The 21674-nt window shown below is 42.7% G+C and overlaps 1 pseudogene; it reads left to right on the forward strand.

Annotated features, from left to right (window-relative positions):
• Nucleotides 1–4222: 4222 nt before the first annotated feature.
• Nucleotides 4223–21241, forward strand: LOC142140561 (ecto-ADP-ribosyltransferase 5-like; annotated as a pseudogene).
• Nucleotides 21242–21674: the final 433 nt, after the last annotated feature.

The following is a 21674-nucleotide window of genomic DNA, read 5'->3' on the forward strand; positions in this document are numbered from 1 at the left end:
GGTTAGCCAGTTTAGGCATGTTTACTTTAGAAAAGAGGCGTCTAAGGGGAGATATGATTACTATGTACAAATACATTAGGGGTCAATACAGAGAGCTTTCATGGGAACTTTTTACCCCAAGGACCATACACAGGACACGTGGTCATCCCCTAAGGTTAGAGGAGAGGAAATTTCACAACCAGCAAAGGAAGGGGTTCTTTACAGTAAGGGCAGTCAAGATATGGAATTCATTGCCAGGGAAGGTTGTGATGGCAGATTCAATAGATATGTTTAAGAAAGGTTTAGACAAATTTTTAGCGGAAAGGTGTATCCAGGGATACGACCGTTAATTTAAAATAAAGGATAGTAGTGGATATAGGGTAAAAATTGGATTGCAATATTGAGTCTGGGGGGGATTTTCAAAATTGAAACAGATGGGCGGTTGCCTACTCTGGATTAATTACAAATATAAGTGCAGGATCGCAGGAGATCCAAAATAGGTTGAACTTGATGGACTGGTGTCTTTTTTCAACCTCATCAACTATGTAACTATGTAACATGGGGTCTGCGAGCAATAGCACACTGACACATGAGGTCTACGAGGAATAGCACACTGACACATGGGGTCTATGAGAAATAGCACACTGACACATGGGGTCTACGAGGAATAGCACACTGACACATGGGGTCTATGAGGAATAGCACATTGACTCATGGGGTCTACGAGGAATAGCACACTGACACATGGGGTCTATGAGGAATAGCACATTGACTCATGGGGTCTACGAGGAATAGCACACTGACACATGGGGACTACGAGGAATAGCACACTGACACATGGGGTCTATGAGGAATAGCACATTGACTCATAGGGTCTACGAGGAATAGCACACTGACACAGGGGGTCTATGAGGAATAGCACAATGACACATGGGATCTATGAGCAATAGCACACTGACACATGGGGCCTACGAGGAATAGCACACTGGCACATGGGGGCTACGAGGAATAGCACACTGGCACATGGGGTCTACGAGGAATAGCACATTGACTCATGGGGTCTACGAGGAATAGCACACTGACACATGGGGTCTACGAGGAATAGCACACTGGCACATGGGGTCTACGAGGAATAGCACATTGACTCATGGGGTCTACGAGGAATAGCACACTGGCACATGGGGTCTACGAGGAATAGCACATTGACTCATGGGGTCTACGAGGAATAGCACACTGACACAGGGGGTCTATGAGGAATAGCACACTGATACATGGGGGCTACGAGGAATAGCACACTGACACATGGGGTCTACGAGGAATAGCACACTGGCACATGGGGGCTACGAGGAATAGCACATTGACTCATGGGGTCTACGAGGAATAGCACACTGACACAGGGGGTCTATGAGGAATAGCACACTGATACATGGGGTCTATGAGCAATGACACAGACACATGGGGTCCCAGGACATATTAACACTTGGAGTCTCAGTGGCTTTCTGGTTTTTAGAAAGTATCTTGTTCTATTTACATGTGTTTACTGTGGTTAAATGATTCGTGGAAGCTGAATGTGAGCTCCAATTTCTAGTAATAATGCAAGTAACATGTGTTTTCAGTAACTGTTTTGCTAATGATAAATAATAGCTGAGACAACATCAGGGGGAACCTGGCCTGGTAATTAAAGAGTCTTTTAGTGAATTTGTTAGTAACATATAACTTTTTCTCAGCTTTATGGGAGGGGATAAAACCATATGTGTAGGATAAACTTTGGTGGAGATGGTTAATCAGTAACATATGTGCACAGTTAATGTTCGATATGACAACAATAGATTTGTTATTTATTTTCTAACTGACAATGCTGTAATTCAGGAAGTCCGTATATGATATTATATTACTCCCTGATCCTTTTATTTTCACCCACACTAATGGGAAAAGATTTCAGCTTGTGCTAAATATACCCCTTGCACCAGTTGTAGCTGTGTTGAGAGTTTAATGTTATATGCTAACTGTATTATACTGTTATACACCTCATGTGGCGCCCTGTAAATAAAGGATAATAATAATAATATTAATAATAATAGTTTTTATTAATTTCCTATTGTTATGGGGGAGAGATAAGATTGACCCAATCACATTATCATCATCATCCTCATCATCATCATCATTTATTTGTATATACCAAGATCCTGATTTCTACCCCTTACCCCAGCAGTCACAGTAGCCCTTACACTAAACGGATGATGTGAGGGGAGCTATATAAATCAACAAGCAAATTCAAAAATAGATTTTAACTTAAATGACACTTAGGTAACAAGAGATTTGTCCATATATGACAATATATAAATCTCAATGGAATAGATAGGCGCACCCACTAAAAATAATGGAATCTGAAAGGTGATATTATTTTCCTACAGGAGACCCACTTCAAGGCCGGCGGCCACCCCTCCTTGTCCTCTAGAAGACACTCCACGGCTTACTACTCATCTCATACTACAAAGAAAAACGGAGTGGCCATTTTACTCCGCAGCTCTGTTCCCTTCGTTAAGTCAGAGATCAAGGACGACCCTGAGGGAAGATTTTTGATCTTAACGGGAAGGATTGGGCATCTAGACATCACCCTTGCTAACATCTATGCTCCTAACACAGGTCAGGCGGCTTTTTTTACACACTTCTTCACAGAATTACACCGCTCACATAAAGGTTTGGTCCTCCTGGGGAGTGACTTTAACACAGTTATGTCCCCTTCAATAGACAGATCAACACCTAGACGCCCCTTTTCCCTAACTTCGCATACCAAAAACTTGCTAAAGCAAACAACCGAGGCCGGCCTTTTTGACATTTGGCGAGCACTTTATCCCTCCTCTAGGGACTACACATTCTATTCATTTCCCTATCAATCCTACTCCCGAATAGACATGTTCATGAGCTGTACTAATCTTTTCCAACATATAAAGAAAGCTGACATAATCCCTAACACTTGGTCTGACCACTCTATACTCTGCCTCTCGGTCGACCTTTTTCAGAACCCCCAGGGCAGAACTTCATGGAGACTAAACGAGACTTTACTTAAGCTCCCGCACTTTAAAGAGCAAATAGCAGAAGCAATAACAGGGTATTTTGACATCAACAATAACCCAGAAGTTTCGACCCCTACAATTTGGGAAGCTCACAAAGCAGTAATCCGAGCAAACATTATACAGTTCGCTTCCCACAGGAAGAAAGAGCGCATTGAGACATACAATAAGCTATCCTTCCAACTTAAAATCTTAGAATCACAACACAAACAATCTAACTCCCGCTCTCTCGGGCAGCAGATTCAAAAAGTTAGAGGGGAAATTCAAGCTATATTGGCGGAGAAGACTGAGCGTCAACTCCGGTGGCTCAACCAATCCTTCTACGAGAAGGGGGATAAGGCTGACACACTCTTGGCCAACAGAATTAGAGCTAAAAGGGCATCCCAAACAATCACTTCTATTAGAAACAAGAAGGAGAATATATCCTACGACCCCAGGATCATTAATGACACTTTTCATGAATACTATGAAAACCTTTATAATCTGCACAAAGGCCAGCACACCCCAGAAGCCCCTCCCCACACCATCAAATCATACCTAGACAAATGCTCACTGCCCACTCTGTACCATCACCAGATCACATCCTTGAACCAGGAAATTACTGGTGAGGAAGTTACCTTGGCCCTGAAATCATGAAAAAAAAATTCCAAAGCCCCTGGCCTATGGCTTTATGATGTTTTATTATAAAACATTCTCTAAAGAGCTTGTCCCCCAACTGACCCACTTATTTAATAATATATTACACGGCGGTAAATTTCACGAAGAGTCTACCCGCTCTACAATAGTGGTCATCCCCAAACCAAACAAAGACATGTCCCGTTGCTCTAATTATCGCCCCATCTCATTAATTAACGCAGATGTAAAACTATTTGCTAAAGTACTGGCAAACAGATTAAACAACTACATGTCGACCCTGGTATTCCCAGGCCAAGTAGGCTTTATCCCTTCTAGACAGGCCCTGGACAACACTAGACGCACCATAGATATTATGACCTATGTCAATCAGCACAAAATTCCCACAGTGGTCCTAGCCCTTGATGCCGAAAAGGCATTCGACAGGCTTTCCTGGCCCTTTATGTTCAGCACCCTCAATCAATTTGGTCTGAAGGGGGAATTCATGTCGGCCATCCAGGCCCTATACCACCGCCTGTCCTCGTCAGTCTTGACGAATGGATTACTGTCCCCCACCTTCTCCCTGGGTAACGGCACAAGACAAGGGTGCCCTTTGTCACCCCTACTGTACGCACTATGTATCGAACCCCTAGCTGCCGCCATAAGGCGAAACCCAGACATCTCTGGGATTCTCTGGGATTCGGATCGGCCCCCGACACTTCAAAATCTCACTATTCGCTGACGATGTCCTTCTGACACTTTCCAACCCCCTAATTTCGCTCCCAAATTTACTTGAGGAACTAAAGATATACGGTTCCCTGTCAGATTATAAAATAAACAACTCCAAATTAGAGGCTCTTTCGCTCCAAACATCTGACACGTTAAAATGAATCTTAAAGTCATCATTTAAATTCCAATGGCGACCTAAAGCGGTTCGCTATCTTAGGGTCCAGATAACCAAAAAATACAGTCAACTGTTCAACGCTAATTACACCCCCCTTCTAAATTCCATTAAAGGTGACCTCACAAGATGGGATCCGCTGTTCATCTCCTGGTTTGGTAGAATAAATGTAATAAAAATGAACGTCTAACCCCGAATTTTGTATTTGTTTCAGACACTACCTATACCAGTCCTAGGGACAAATTTAGCGAATCTCCAACTAATTTGTAGTAGATTTATTTGGCAGGGGAAAAAAATCAAGACTCAAAAGATCCTCTCTAGCCAAACACTCACAATTGGGAGGATGTGGATTACCGCTCTTTGACCAATACTACCACACAGTCAACCTAAGCCATATTATCTCTTGGCAGACGCCCCCGGGGTTCAAGAGATGGGTCGACCTCGAAAATGCACTCACTCCAGAACACACTCTCAGCTTCTTACCCTGGCTTCCCCGCAGTCAGAGACCGGCCTCGGTTTACTCTCACCCCACCATACAGCTCACGCTTGATCTATGGGACAAACTACACAAGAGATGGAAACTCACCTCGTATCCCTCCCCTCTCACGCCACTCTGGCACAACCCAGATTTCCCTCCCGGTAACACCAAATCTTACGCAGCTCCCTGGCAAAAAGCGGGGATTACTCAATTTACCCATATTTTAGGGACATACGCCCCCCAATCCTTCTCGGATCTGAGAGAAAAGTCTAAACTCCCGTCGTCCTTGTTTTTTGCTTACATCCAAATAAGAAGCTTTATACAATCAAACTGTAGATTGACCAAACTACGTAGCCCCACGCCCTTTGAGAGATGCTGTACCAACCGAGTTGGAGCCCAGGGACTGATATCCCTGGTATATCATGTATAACTTAAGCCAGAAAGCAGTCCCATCGAATTGTTCTGTCACTCACCGGACCGTGAGTGCCTCTTCCCGGACATTTAGGAACCGTGGTCGTCCACCATCCTGAGGGTCTGCGCATGCGCAGCCCTTTTCTATACTTCAGTGTATACCCCTTTAACTCAATTGGCAGATCAGGCAACCTCCCTATATTAAGCACCTGTGGTCAACACCACGTTGCCTGATCTTGGAGTCTCATTCCTCATGAGTCTCTGAAGGTGTTCCTGTATTCCTCGTGTATTCAGCGCTGCTGATTCCTGTGGTTTCCAAACCACTTCTATTCCTGTGGTTTCCATACCACTTCTACCATCAACTATATCATCAGGACTGTTTGCTGATTCCTATCCGCTGCCTCCGTGCACTACAGTCTTCTAAACCACTTCTACCATCAACTGTATCATCAGGACTGTTTGCTGATTCCTATCCGCTGCCTCCGTGCTCTACAGTCTTCTAAACCACTTCAACGTTATTTTATATCAATGTGACTGTTTGCTCATTGCTATCCGCTGCCTCCGTGCACTCCAGCTTTTATTTCACTCACCTGCTTCTCATCAAGTCTGTTTGCTGATTCCTATCCGCTGCCTCTGTGCACTACAGTCTCCTGCTTGCAACTCGCCTGTGTTCATCATCGTGACTGCCAGCTGACTACTATCCGCTGCCTCTGTGCACTACAGTCTCCTGCTTGCAACTCGCCTGTGTTCATCATCGTGAATGCCAGCTGACTACTATCCGCTGCCTCCGTGCACTACAGTCTCCTGCTTGCAACTCGCCTGTGTTCAACATCGTGACTGCCAGCTGATTACTATCCGCTGCCTCCGTGCACTACAGTCTCATCTCATCTTTGCTGTGTCTTCCTCGAGACTGCCGCTTTCATGACCATCTGCTACACTTCGTGATCTACAGCTCCTGCCCTGCGCTGCACTCCTGTTTCCCATCGCTGTTGGTTCCTGTGGTTGCTACTGGTTACCTCCGTGTGCCGCTGAGCCCTGCTGCTGTGGTCAGCGCTATCGTCCATCTCCTGCTGATCCACTCTCCACGCCTTCACGTGTTCCACTGGTCTCTACCCTCCTGTCAGCACTGGATTTGTATCTCATCTACTACCCTCTGCTGGATCATCTCCATTCTCCTGGGTCTCCTATGAGTCCAGTTCCACGTGTTGCTGACTCCTGTGGATTCGTGTCCCTGCTGGTCTACTCACCTGTGCGCTGCACCTGCTAGACCTCTGCCTCACCTGTCCAGGGACTTTCTATCTAGTCGGCCTCTAGCCGCTCAGGTACCGCTACTATCCCATCTGACTGCTACTGCTGAACCACGGTATGCATACTTCTCATTGACTGTGCTGTGTATTGCATATCTTGCTGGACTGTGTTTGGTTTTCTCTGGAGTCTGCTATCTGCTGAGTCTATTGCCATCATTGACTGTGTTATCATTGTGCTGGACTACTTCAAGAGACTTTCTGATTGCAGACCTGCTCAGTCATTTATATATATATATATCTATATTGTGCATATTACTGTGGATCGTGTATAAGGTGCCTGTGTATATCCTGTGTTGCAGTCTTCCCCCGTGCACCTCCTCACATATATATTCAGTGGTACAACTTGCTGATGTCAGACCACTGATCCCTGTTTCCGGTATCACCTGTTCCATCCTCCTCTCACATAGCAGTGGTACAACTTGCTACCGCAGACCACTGACTACCTGGATACCTCCACTTGGATTCCATTCCTTCACTCAGACAGCGGTACAACTTGCTATCCGCAGACCGCTGACTCTCATCACCGCCTTGTTTCTGTTGGACATTCCTCCTCACTATAGCAGTGGTACAACTTGCTACCGCAGACCACTGACTATCTTCACGTGTCCTTGTCCATACAGTTCCTTGTGTATTATTATCTCATTATTACCAGTGTTGCTAGTCATAGACTTTCCTGAGCATCTCATCGGCCATCATTTCATGTTCCGTGATCACCCAGCTACCAGAGTACCCTATTACCATCTACATTGCTCTGGTAAGCCTACCATCTGGTGATCCCTGGGTAAAGACTCCTAGTGCCCGTGACAGTAAGATCAGGCCATGACAGACCCAGATGCGGAACCTACCGCCAAAGAGATGCTGCAACATCTGGTTAGCCGTGTGGAACAACAGGATGCCCGCCAACAGCTGTTACTTCAGTGTTATCAGTCATTAACCTCCCAAGGAACATCTGGACAGACTGTGACAGCTACTACTGAAGCTCCTGTGTTTTCCTCCGTTTCCCCATTGCCATCCCAGGTGTCTACAGCTTCCACGCTTCACCTGCCTACTCCGTCAAAGTACGATGGAGACCCCAAAACTTGTAGGGGTTTCCTTAACCAATGTTCAGTCCATTTTGAGCTCCAACCTCAAAATTTTTCTACCCATCGTTCCAGAGTGGCCTATCTTATCTCTTTGTTTTCAGGACAAGCCCTGGCTTGGGCCTCCCCTCTGTGGGAGAGGAACGATCCAATATTACAAGATAGTGCCAAATTCATTTCTACATTCCGAAGTGTGTTCGATGAACCAGGTCGTGTGACCTCCGCTGCTTCCAGCATCCTCCGTCTGCGACAAGGATCTCATACTGTAGGCCAGTACGTCATTCAATTTAGGATCTTAGCCTCTGAACTTCAGTGGAACACTGAAGCCCTAGTTGCCGCCTTCTGGCAGGGGCTTTCCGATAAAATTAAAGATGCACTGACTACTCAAGAGCTTCCTTCGTCCCTTGAAGATTTGATCTCTCTATGCCATCGTGTTGATATGAGATTTCGTGAAAGAGAGGCTGAGAAAACGACTTCTGCTAAAGCACCTTTTCGCTCTAACCCTCAATTTCGTCCAGTGTCACCCGCTGTGATTCCCATGGAGATAGGACGTTCCAAGTTATCTTCTGAGGAGAGGAAACGAAGAGTCAAGAATAGACTCTGTATCTATTGTGCTGATTCCACTCATGTCCTCAGCTCCTGCCCTAAGAGATCGGGAAATGCCAGGCCCTAACTAGTTCTGGAGAGGTGAAGTTAGGGTCCCTGGAGTCCTCTCCATCGTCTATGAAATCTAAAGTCTGCGCTTTTGATGTGACTATTTCCGTTGCTACCAAAACCTTTGAGTCACAGGCATTGATTGATTCCGGAGCAGCAGGAAATTTTATTTCCAAATCGTTAGTAAATCAATGGTCTCTACCAGTGATTACCTTAAAAACTCCCATTACTGTGACGGCTATCGATGGATCACGGCTCATCAACGGTCTCATCACCCAGAGTACGTCTCCAGTAACCCTTCAGATTGGTGCTCTGCATCATGAAGAGATATCGTTTTTAATTCTCCCTGTGACGACAAGTCCGATTGTCCTAGGCCTTCCATGGCTTCAGTGTCACTCTCCCCAGATTGACTGGCGCACCCCTCAAGTCACGTCTTGGGGGTCTGAATGTCACCATCATTGCCTTTCCCAAGTCATTCCTCTCAAGGTACAGCAAGCTTCCATCTCAGCTATTTCACCGGGACTCCCTCCTCAATATGCTTCATTTACCGATGTTTTTGATAAAGCTCAGTCTGAACGTCTTCCTCCTCATCGTTCTTGGGATTGTCCGATTGATCTTCTTCCTGGCAAGACTCCTCCCAGGGGCCGGGTCTATCCACTCTCGTTACCTGAAACTCAAGCTACATCTGAATATATACGGGAGAACCTCCAGCGTGGGTTCATTCGACCTTCCACCTCGCCCGCTGGAGCTGGGTTCTTCTTTGTCAAAAAGAAGGATGGATCATTACGCCCTTGTATAGATTTTCGTGGACTCAATGCCATTACTATTAAGAATCGGTATCCCATTCCGTTGATCACTGAGCTATTTGACCGCATCAAGGGAGCCCGTATTTTTACTAAGTTGGATCTTCGTGGTGCCTACAATTTAATCAGAATCCGTTCCGGTGACGAATGGAAGACAGCGTTTAACACCAGAGACGGGCATTACGAATATCTGGTAATGCCTTTCGGGCTATGTAATGCCCCCGCTGTTTTTCAGGGCTTCATCAATGAGATTTTTCGGGACTTATTATATGTATGTGTCGTCGTCTACCTGGACGACATATTGATTTTTTCACAGGACCTGCCTTCTCACCACCAACATGTGGCAGAAGTCCTCTCCAGTCTACGGAAAAATTCATTGTTCTGTAAATTAGAAAAATGTTCATTCGAATTACCCCAGATTCCATTCTTGGGGTATATTGTTTCCGGAGTTGGTCTGAAGATGGATCCTGACAAAGTAAATGCTGTACTACATTGGCCCCAGCCAACTACTCTTCGTGCGATCCAGCGTTTTTTAGGTTTTGCCAATTACTATAGACGCTTCATTCAAGACTTTTCTTCCATTGCATCTCCTATTGTGGCCCTGACTCGAAAAGGGGCTAATCCTAAGCAATGGTCAACTGAGGCTATTCAAGCCTTTCAAACATTAAAAGAGTCCTTCTCTTCGGCTCCAATCCTTCGTCAGCCTGATGTGACACTCCCCTTCTTCCTAGAAGTAGATGCCTCTAATGTGGGCTTAGGAGCTATTCTCTCCCAACGCTCGGAACAGCAAAAATTCCACCCTTGTGCCTTCTATTCTCGGGGTCTCCTACCCGCAGAGAAGAATTATACCATCGGAGACAAGGAATTACTGGCTATCAAAGCCGCATTAGAGGAATGGAGATACTTGTTGGAGGGGGCTCGCCATCCGGTGACGATCTTCACGGATCATAAGAACTTGTCATATCTCCAGTCTGCCCAATGCTTGAACCCTCGTCAAGCAAGATGGTCTCTTTTCTTTTCCCGTTTTGAATTAATAATTACCTTCAAACCAGCTGCCAAGAACAAAAAAGCTGATGCCTTATCTAGAGCCTTTGTTACGTCCTCTGATATAGAAGAGGTTCCCAACCATACCATTCTAGACCCCAAATGTATCTCACTGGCTGCTTCATCCACCAAAACGCTACCATTTGGGAAGACCCTCGTGCCTCCTACTCTAAGGAGGAAAATCCTTTCGTGGTTCCATGCCTCTCGTTTTTCTGGACTGTCAATCAAGATCTTGAGACTTTTATAAGGATATTTTCATCAGCCAATCAAGACAACTGGGTAGAGTTACTCCCTTGGGCTGAGTTCGCCCATAACAACATGTACCATGAGTCATCATCCAAAACTCCATTCTTTGTGGTCTACGGTCACCATCCGTCTTTTCCGGAATTTCCTGCCCTCCCGCCCACCCAAGTTCCTGCGGTGGAAACTGTTTGTCAGACCTTTAAAAATATCTGGTCTCAGGTCAGAACCTGTTTAAAGAAGACATCTGTCAAATATAAATCTTTCGCTGATAAGAAGAGGCGGGCTATTCCACCACTAAAAATTGGAGATCGTGTCTGGTTATCCACAAAAAATATTCGTTTGAAGGTTCCATCCATGAAATTCGCCCCTCGTTTTATTGGTCCATATAGGATCATTCAAGTTATCAATCCAGTATGTGTGAAACTCCTTCTTCCTAAGAGTCTTCGGATTTCTAATGCCTTCCATGTATCTTTGCTCAAACCTCTTATTATCAACCGTTTTTCAACTCCTCCCTCAGCTCCGCAGCCAGTTCAAGTTCATCAGGAGGAGGATTTTGAGATTACCGAGGTACTAGATGCAAAAATTTCGCGAGGAGTCCTCCACTTCCTCGTTCATTGGAAGGGCTTTGGTCCTGAGGAGCGCTCTTGGATCAAAGCTGAAGATCTTAATGCTCCTGCCCTTTTGAAGAAGTTTTACTCCAAAAATCCGGACAAGCCCGGTTCCAGGCGTTCTGTGCCCACCTTTAAAAGGGGGGGTACTGTCACTCACCGGACCGTGAGTGCCTCTTCCCGGACATTTAGGAACCGTGGTCGTCCACCATCCTGAGGGTCTGCGCATGCGCAGCCCTTTTCTATACTTCAGTGTATACCCCTTTAACTCAATTGGCAGATCAGGCAACCTCCCTATATTAAGCACCTGTGGTCAACACCACGTTGCCTGATCTTGGAGTCTCATTCCTCATGAGTCTCTGAAGGTGTTCCTGTATTCCTCGTGTATTCAGCGCTGCTGATTCCTGTGGTTTCCAAACCACTTCTATTCCTGTGGTTTCCATACCACTTCTACCATCAACTATATCATCAGGACTGTTTGCTGATTCCTATCCGCTGCCTCCGTGCACTACAGTCTTCTAAACCACTTCTACCATCAACTGTATCATCAGGACTGTTTGCTGATTCCTATCCGCTGCCTCCGTGCTCTACAGTCTTCTAAACCACTTCAACGTTATTTTATATCAATGTGACTGTTTGCTCATTGCTATCCGCTGCCTCCGTGCACTCCAGCTTTTATTTCACTCACCTGCTTCTCATCAAGTCTGTTTGCTGATTCCTATCCGCTGCCTCTGTGCACTACAGTCTCCTGCTTGCAACTCGCCTGTGTTCATCATCGTGACTGCCAGCTGACTACTATCCGCTGCCTCTGTGCACTACAGTCTCCTGCTTGCAACTCGCCTGTGTTCATCATCGTGAATGCCAGCTGACTACTATCCGCTGCCTCCGTGCACTACAGTCTCCTGCTTGCAACTCGCCTGTGTTCAACATCGTGACTGCCAGCTGATTACTATCCGCTGCCTCCGTGCACTACAGTCTCATCTCATCTTTGCTGTGTCTTCCTCGAGACTGCCGCTTTCATGACCATCTGCTACACTTCGTGATCTACAGCTCCTGCCCTGCGCTGCACTCCTGTTTCCCATCGCTGTTGGTTCCTGTGGTTGCTACTGGTTACCTCCGTGTGCCGCTGAGCCCTGCTGCTGTGGTCAGCGCTATCGTCCATCTCCTGCTGATCCACTCTCCACGCCTTCACGTGTTCCACTGGTCTCTACCCTCCTGTCAGCACTGGATTTGTATCTCATCTACTACCCTCTGCTGGATCATCTCCATTCTCCTGGGTCTCCTATGAGTCCAGTTCCACGTGTTGCTGACTCCTGTGGATTCGTGTCCCTGCTGGTCTACTCACCTGTGCGCTGCACCTGCTAGACCTCTGCCTCACCTGTCCAGGGACTTTCTATCTAGTCGGCCTCTAGCCGCTCAGGTACCGCTACTATCCCATCTGACTGCTACTGCTGAACCACGGTATGCATACTTCTCATTGACTGTGCTGTGTATTGCATATCTTGCTGGACTGTGTTTGGTTTTCTCTGGAGTCTGCTATCTGCTGAGTCTATTGCCATCATTGACTGTGTTATCATTGTGCTGGACTACTTCAAGAGACTTTCTGATTGCAGACCTGCTCAGTCATTTATATATATATATATCTATATTGTGCATATTACTGTGGATCGTGTATAAGGTGCCTGTGTATATCCTGTGTTGCAGTCTTCCCCCGTGCACCTCCTCACATATATATTCAGTGGTACAACTTGCTGATGTCAGACCACTGATCCCTGTTTCCGGTATCACCTGTTCCATCCTCCTCTCACATAGCAGTGGTACAACTTGCTACCGCAGACCACTGACTACCTGGATACCTCCACTTGGATTCCATTCCTTCACTCAGACAGCGGTACAACTTGCTATCCGCAGACCGCTGACTCTCATCACCGCCTTGTTTCTGTTGGACATTCCTCCTCACTATAGCAGTGGTACAACTTGCTATCGCAGACCACTGACTATCTTCACGTGTCCTTGTCCATACAGTTCCTTGTGTATTATTATCTCATTATTACCAGTGTTGCTAGTCATAGACTTTCCTGAGCATCTCATCGGCCATCATTTCATGTTCCGTGATCACCCAGCTACCAGAGTACCCTATTACCATCTACATTGCTCTGGTAAGCCTACCATCTGGTGATCCCTGGGTAAAGACTCCTAGTGCCCGTGACATGTTCGAGACCGCTTGGGAACGCGACATTGGCAAAACTCTGGATCAGGAGGGATGGTCCCGGCTCAGAACCAGGATCTCCAAGATATCCATTAACACATCGATCAAAAAAAACACATGTAAGGTCTACACAAGATGGTACCTAGTTCCCATGAGACTTCACAAAATTTACCCAGGTACATCAGACCTCTGCTGGAGGTCCTGTGGTGGGGTGGGATCTTTTTATCACATTTGGTGGACATGCCCCCTCATATCCAACCTATGGGCCCAGGTTTCCGACTTTATTTCTAAAATTCTGAAGGTCGTGGTTTCCCCGGACCCATTGGTCATGCTACTATGCTCTCGAGACAAATCACTCAATAAGTTCAGCAACAAGCTGGCACAAAATATATGTGCCGCAACACGCCTTCAAATAGCTAAGAATTGGAAGTCATCGTGCCTACCGAACCTCCAAAGCATAACCTCCCGAATATGGTACATATCCTCAATGGAATATATCACAAGTCTCCTACATGATAAAGTCACCAATTTTCATAAGATTTGGGATCCCTGGTACTCTTTTCGCCAGTCCCCTATGCCTGCCACTCAGTAACTTGTCCCACCTCCACATTGTGGTCTTTTAATCCCCAGTATCATCACTCCTTTAAGTAATGGTCTTTCTCTGTTATTAACGTACCTCTAGTCCATCACGAAGGTGGACACCAATTTTCTCCTCAACCTACTCACTAGCTTCTCTTGTGAGACACGTTGCTCCCTGAAGGTGGGTTGCGCGGGTCGCTCCCTCCTAGGGGAACCCATTGAACCCTTCTTTTTTCTCTTTTCTCCCCCTCCTTTTTTTCACTCATTTTCTTTCTCTTTCTCTTTCTCCTTCTCTCTCCCCCCCCCTTCTATTTTAACCAAAAAAAATAAATAAAAAAAAACAACAACAAAAGAGACTCTAGGAAAATGAAGGAAAGAAAATGCACAATTAACATCGCAGCAAAGGATAAACTTCCCTGTACTTTCAGATTATGTACTGTATTGTATACTCTGGGAATTTTTTCTCCTCCTCCCTTTCCTGTTTCCCAATTATGTTACTATATTTGTATTGTTGTCAAAAATAAAGAGTTTAAAAATAAAATAAAATAATGGAATCTATTAATCTATAAACAGAAATCTATAACCAGATGTACAGTGTATATTGTACAGTTGCGGTTCTTACGTGTATTCACTTAAATATTATGTTTATAATTGTGCTGGTAATAATTCCCTTTTAAAGAACATACATGTATAATAATTCTTTACAAAAATGACCTTGCTGCCTTCGATTTCAATGTAGTAAAATGACCGCTATGAGTTTTTCCACCTATAACATATACGTAGCCCTCCGTAATGTACTGTTTATATAATATCTACTACAGAATCTTGGAAGTAGAATATACACAATGTTACTCACAAAACATAGTGCCATAGTTCGATAACTGTATCAATGATATATACCAATCAGAAATAAATGTCATTTATCCTGTGTCAGTTTGTTTTAAAAGATTTAATCACCATCCGTTTCAATGAAGTAATTGACGGCCATTCCACCTGGTTAAGCACACGATTAGTGGAACGAACTATGTGATGTCCACAGACCCCGTAGGTAAAAAGTTCCAGTGATGAGGAATTAATAATTGACAATGCACATCATTCTGATCGGCAGGGGCAGGCTTTGCTGGGAGGCAGGGGGCATCAGCTCTCACCTGCTGATCGGTATGTTTGCATAAAGAAAAGAAAAGAGGAACAGACGCACTTTCATAGTGCATTAACTTTTAATGATAACATTTATAAAACAACCCACAGAAACATTTCTTTTTCAGATGTTGCAAGTATAATTACCTTAGACAATGATAAATAATATAAATATATAATAATATAAATGATAAAAGGCGGGACAGATGAGAAATGGGTGCCAAAAACTGCTCATAATACGCTGAATGAATTAATGACAGGTGGGTGGAATCCAGCGTAAGTTTCAAACACCTCTCACCGACGCGTTTCAACCCAAAGTGCGGGTCTTTTCAAGGTAGGAGGTGTGGACTATCCTTAAATAACATTCCAATTAAAAATATACAGCAGGTGATTTTGGACTTTAGTTAAAACATATATTCGAGGGAAACATATAGAATAAATTTTTTTTAAATTATCTGTATGTGTCACTATAAAAATACAGTTGGATTGAAATGATCACATTTTAATCCGGATTATAAACATAATAAATAAAAATAAAGCCTAAAATATAGACTTTAATTTAAATACAACATCTCGAAACATATTCATTCTCAATTAGTTAAATGAACAGATTTCTGTTTAAATTGCAAACAAAACTTTATCAAACACAAAAACCACAATCAGAATGTGTAATTTTAAATCTAAGAATTAGGTTCAGAGAAACTATTTCTAAACTTAAACTTGATAGAATTGCTTTATATTATTCCTAAATGCTTTACATATAGATTAATATATAATACAATAGTTTTTCCTCATGTATCTTTATATTTTACTTATCAACAAGGGAAATCACTTGGCATTTATACAGCATAATTTAAATACAACTAATTCATATTATTAAATACCAAAACATGTGTACGATATTAATTTGTAATAAATATAATATATAAATGTTTCAAATAAACCATTTTAATTAAAGTCTTCATTAAGACCAGGTGGTTGTAATGTTTTCAATTTGAATACCCAAGTCATTTCCCTTTTTGCCAAATCACTGGTGTTGTTCAGTTTCCTCCAATTTTCATTTACTACATTATAATACTCACAAATTACACTAAAGATTTTGTAGAGCATTTGTGTGATTTTTGAAAAATGTTCAGAAACTGAGTGCTTTTAATATTTTTTTAATATTTTGTATATATTCTGCTATTCTTTTTTTCAAAGAGTGGGTTGCTTTGCCCACATCCTGATTTACACACTGACATTTTAACAAATAAATTAATTTTTTTTGTATTATTTAGTGAATTTAGTAATTTTAAACATTTTTTTACTTCTGAAGATATGAATTCTTTAATCTTATTGGTAGAATTAGAGCATGTCTTACAGACAATACATAATCCACATCGATAAAAACCTCTATTTTTTATTGCGTTTTCTTTAGATTCATCCCTGTATGTATTTCTGACCAGATGATTTTTTAGATTTTTAGAATCGGAGCTCTACGGTACACAATTCTTGGGTATTGCGATAAGTGTTCTTTTAAAATATGGCCCTTTTTTGTCTTCCCGTTTTCTTAATGCTCTTTTCTATATATTTATGCTGTTGATTAACTTGGCAATAAACATTAAACCATGATGTTCATTCTTATTTTTTACTTTGGGTTTAATAATGTACCACTGTCTAGTTTTTCAATTGTTTCTAAAGAATCTGTATTTTTTTTGTTATAACATTTATTAGTAAACTATTCTGTCATATCTAAAACTTGTTTTTGAAAGACAATTTTTTTGGAACAATTTCGTCGTAATCTTCTGAACTGACTATTAGGTACACTTTCCAACCAATTCTTATGATGGTGACTTTTCATTGGGATATATGAATTAGAATCAATTGGTTTACAATACTTTTTGGTGTTAATTTTCCCATCAGTTATATAGATTGTTAAATCCAAAACAACATTTCTTTTTCACTAATAATATAAGAAAGTTCTATATTCTGAGTGCTACTGTTAAAATGTTCACAAGATAAATTCAGATCATTCCGACTCCCTTTCCACACAAAAATATCATCTATATAGCGGTTCCAAGAGACCAGGTTCGCCCCAAAGTCATAGCCACTCCAGACACACAGGTCCTTCCAATGTGCCATAAAGAGATTGGCATAACTCGGGGCGAACCTGGTCCCCATTGCAGTCCCCACCAATTGAAGATAGACGACATTCTTGAATAAAAAAATTTTTTTAGTGAGAATGAAAGTTATACTGGCTTCAATAAATTCTTCATTTACAGTAGTTTTCTTTGGAAAATAATCAATTGCTTGTAAGCCCTGAAGGTGTTGTAGGATAGCATATAGAGACTTTACATCTGCAGTTACCATAATCTCACTCTCTTTCCATATCAAAGTATCTAAAATATCTAATACTTGCATGGTATCATTAAGCTATCATCATTATTAAATCTGCAGATAATGGGGGGTTGATTGTTGTCATTTCTTCCCACCTGTCCCAACATATAAAGTTGAGTTTATTAAATAATCCTCAGTTAGAAGCTGTGAGGATATCACCATGAGATGTGGGGCTGCAGTATTATAATTATGTGATAAATCTCTTTACAGATTGAGTTTTGACAATCAAGATGGTGGTGAAATTAGTGGCAGCGCTGTGTCTCCTCCACCTGTTCTCATCAGCGCAGGTAACTACCTTTCTCTCCGTCTCCCGCTGTCTCTCTGGGGCCACTTATGATGCCAGTAAATAGCACAGATCAGCACAAAAGCATTTTCTCTCTTGTGACAACGTGAGACTGATTTTACATCTGTTGTATTGGACATTATACCCCTTCATGCAGCGATGGACAGTACTATAGCTACTGCACTGATTTCTTGAGTAGTTTCCTAAACAGTATAGATGAACTTATATTTCAAACTTTTAGTTAATCCTGTTTGGTGAAATTTTATTATTATGATGTTTGCAAATCCTAAAATTTATTTTTTAATTTTCTTGCTGAAACAGCATTCTCTACATGAATGAATAACCTGTTTTGCTACTTCCACCCTTCCCTCTTCTTTCTCTCTGGGAAGCAGCAAATGTGTGAAACCACAGAGTGAATTATCTTATGCAATGTTGCACATTTACTTGTGCGCAACTACACCCATTTTTATGGAGAAATCCACCGACTTGAGGCTCAAGGAAGAGGCATTGTGAAAAGTGCACAGGTTAATGGGAGGAGGTGGTGTCACAAACCTCCTGTGACTGGTAGATTGTAAACTTAATCTACTCTTTAAAGCTTCTACGACTATATCGATCTGTAGATTGTGCCCACAATGGAATATATGGTTCCTTCCAGCAGGGCTTATGGAAACATCTGAGATTTCCGCTCTTCCTTCATCCTGTAAGGCAAGTTGCAATAAGTCAACCAGCTTTGCTTATCTCTTTCCCTCCAGGTTCAATCCTCAGCTCTGATACCATTTCCACAGGGGGGCAGTATCTGGAAACAGAGCAGGACAGACATATAGGGGTTAATGCTGGATAATGGTTATATTATCAGGTCAATATATTTATGTTGGACATAATGGAAATCTACCGACATGTCCTTAATCTTCTTTGGTTGCCAAGGAGATGATTGTGTACAATGCTGCTACGAATCTTTCCTGCCCCTATTTACCTCCAATAAATAGGGGCAAGGACCAAAGCTGAGGATGGTGATAGAGAAATTAGATAATCGATACACTACAGCGCTCTGCCAACTGGTATATATATAGAGAAATTAGGACTGGCCCTGTTTAGGGTTAAAAGCCATAGCATGTCTCACTAAAATCTCCAATCAGCCCCACTGCTAGACAGCCTGGGCTGCTCCACTATAATAGGGAGATTACATGCCATGGTGAAAAACATCCATAGGCTGGTTAATGTATATATATATATATATATATATATATATATATATGTAGTGCTCCCTCCAGCACTAGGGCATTAGGGCAGTGGGTCTGTGTGGCCGGCAGCCACGTGGGCCATTATGCTGATAGAGGAAGCATCCCCTGCAATGAGAGAGAAATGAGAAAATAATAAAAAGGAAGTGAGGAGTGGTAATAAATGGTATACAAACCGAGTGAGAAGATGGTAGAGATGACGAACATAAGGAACCATTGCTGAGCAACAAATGGGTTGGATCAGCTGATCACACCAGAAGCAGTTGAGACTGGCAGTGGAGTGACGGTGTGCAAAGAGACATTTGGGAGAAGCGGCTATTGAAGTATTGAAGAACCGATAGACAGGGGAGTGATTTAGTTAGCACCACAGTAATGAGAGAACTGAAGTATATTTGATAGGACTGATGATGCCTCACTGGTAGGAGGGAGGTTGCATATAAATGTATATAAAAAAATGTAAAAAAGATTCCCACACTCTAGAATGCAGCTAAATGAACAATTCTGGGAGTCCCTGGGACCGCCTTTCACTGACTAGCCAATCACAAGCATTTACCCATGCTGGTGAGTGATGGTGAGTCCCGCAAACTCTAAGGTTTAAGCATTTTACACCAGTCTATGGCAAGAGATTCATTGGTGAATTGCTGAAATTTGTGAATCAATCTGATTCATTTATGCATCAATTGTACACAAACCCGGGAATGGATAAAGTGAATGGATAACAGTAAAAAATAATATAAGGTATGTAATTTATGTAATCCCTGCTTGCATGGATGTGTTGGGATAGTGTGTCCTCCATGACATCATATCCTAAGTCAACGTCTCTCTTATCAAAGGGTAATGCGGGTTAAGGTGGGCAAACCACACCCTCCGCACAAGTGATTAAGGTGAGGCAGGTGAATCGATGCACAAACACAAATGATCAGATTAATGGGTGCCAGGTCATCTTCTCTGGTGAATAAATAATGAAGCATTTATTTCCAAATAATAATGTACTTGATGAACACAACTGCCCACGAAAAAGTCTCTCAACTAGACCAGGTGATCACATTAACTAGGATACCTGAGTTCTCCCTTGTAGATCTCTCAAATTTATCTCAGAGCATGAACTCATGATCTTCACATCCAACTCTCACATAGGTCAGGTCTTACAGCTCTCCTGGTCTGGAAGTTGGCCTATGCTCCCGATGTCACTTGACTTCCCTATTTCAACTCGTCTCTCATTCCTCTCCTGTACTCGGATCAGCACCTCCACACCCTCTCGCCCGAGAAGGACTCATGTTCCTACACCTCAAGGGGGTGTTACGTTTATAAAACATGCATTAGCATAACATTGTTCATGCTTCCATATCTGTGTATTTGTGGACATAGATAAATGTCTACCTCAAGTAAGTGGTATTTTGGACATTGATGACAGTCAGATATTTTCAATGTGAATAATCTTTGTGGAGACACAACTGTGAAAAAGGTTAAAATGTGACTAAGATTTATTTATAATGATTTCCCGAATATCTTTTACAGTTGAAGTGTCAGGCTGTGGATTTGAATATGATGCCAGATACGTTTGATGATCAGTATCTCTGCTGCGTAGAGGAAATGGAGCGTGAAGTCCTGAAGATACTGGAGCAGGAAAAGGCATATAATCAGTTCACAACAATGTGGAATAAAGCAAACGAACACTGGAAGCAGAAGAAACCAAATTTAGTGCTTCCTGATAAATTTAAGGATGAGTAGCTGTTGTACTGTACACAATGGAAGCTCCATACCCCATCTACAAACAGCTAAATAGAAATGTGTCTATCGCTGGGAGCTCTAGAGATTATTACATGGACAATTTCCATTTCAAAGCCCTTCACTTCTACCTGACGAGAGCGTTACAAGTTCTGGAGGAAGGTTGTGCTGAGAGGTTCGAGGTTTATAGGGGAACAAATCTGGGTAACATTAATGTGTCTCCAGAATTTAGATTCGGACAGTTTACATCATCATCTAGAAGATCTGCAATAGCTGCAATATTTGGAATGAATCCATATTTTCATATATAAACCTGCTTTGGAGTGGATATAAAGGAATTATCAGATTATGAGGAAGAAGAAGTCTTAATTCCTGTTGCAGAAAAATTTGACAATATAAAGAAAACTGGAAACACAGGTGAAGAGCACCGGCCAACTGTGCAGCTACTATAACTGTGCTTATCTAGGAGGTGAGTGTAATATCACTGAGTGTACCTAGGAGGTGAGTGTAATATCACTGAGTGTACCTAGGAGGTGAGTGTAATATCACTGAGTGTATCTAGGAGGTGAGTGTAATATCACTGAGTGTACCTAGGAGGTGAGTGTAATATCACTGTGTGTACCTAGGAGGTGAGTGTAATATCACTGTGTGTACCTAGGAGGTGAGTGTAATATCACTGTGTGTACCTAGGAGGTGAGTGTAATATCACTGTGTGTACCTAGGAGGTGAGTGTAATATCACTGAGTGTACCTAGGAGGTGAGTGTAATATCACTGAGTGTACCTAGGAGGTGAGTGTAATATCACTGAGTGTATCTAGGAGGTGAGTGTAATATCACTGAGTGTACCTAGGAGGTGAGTGTAATATCACTGTGTGTACCTAGGAGGTGAGTGTAATATCACTGTGTGTACCTAGGAGGTGAGTGTAATATC

Source organism: Mixophyes fleayi, chromosome 2 (assembly GCF_038048845.1).
Source record: "Mixophyes fleayi isolate aMixFle1 chromosome 2, aMixFle1.hap1, whole genome shotgun sequence".
Taxonomy (NCBI): Eukaryota; Metazoa; Chordata; class Amphibia; order Anura; family Limnodynastidae; genus Mixophyes; species Mixophyes fleayi.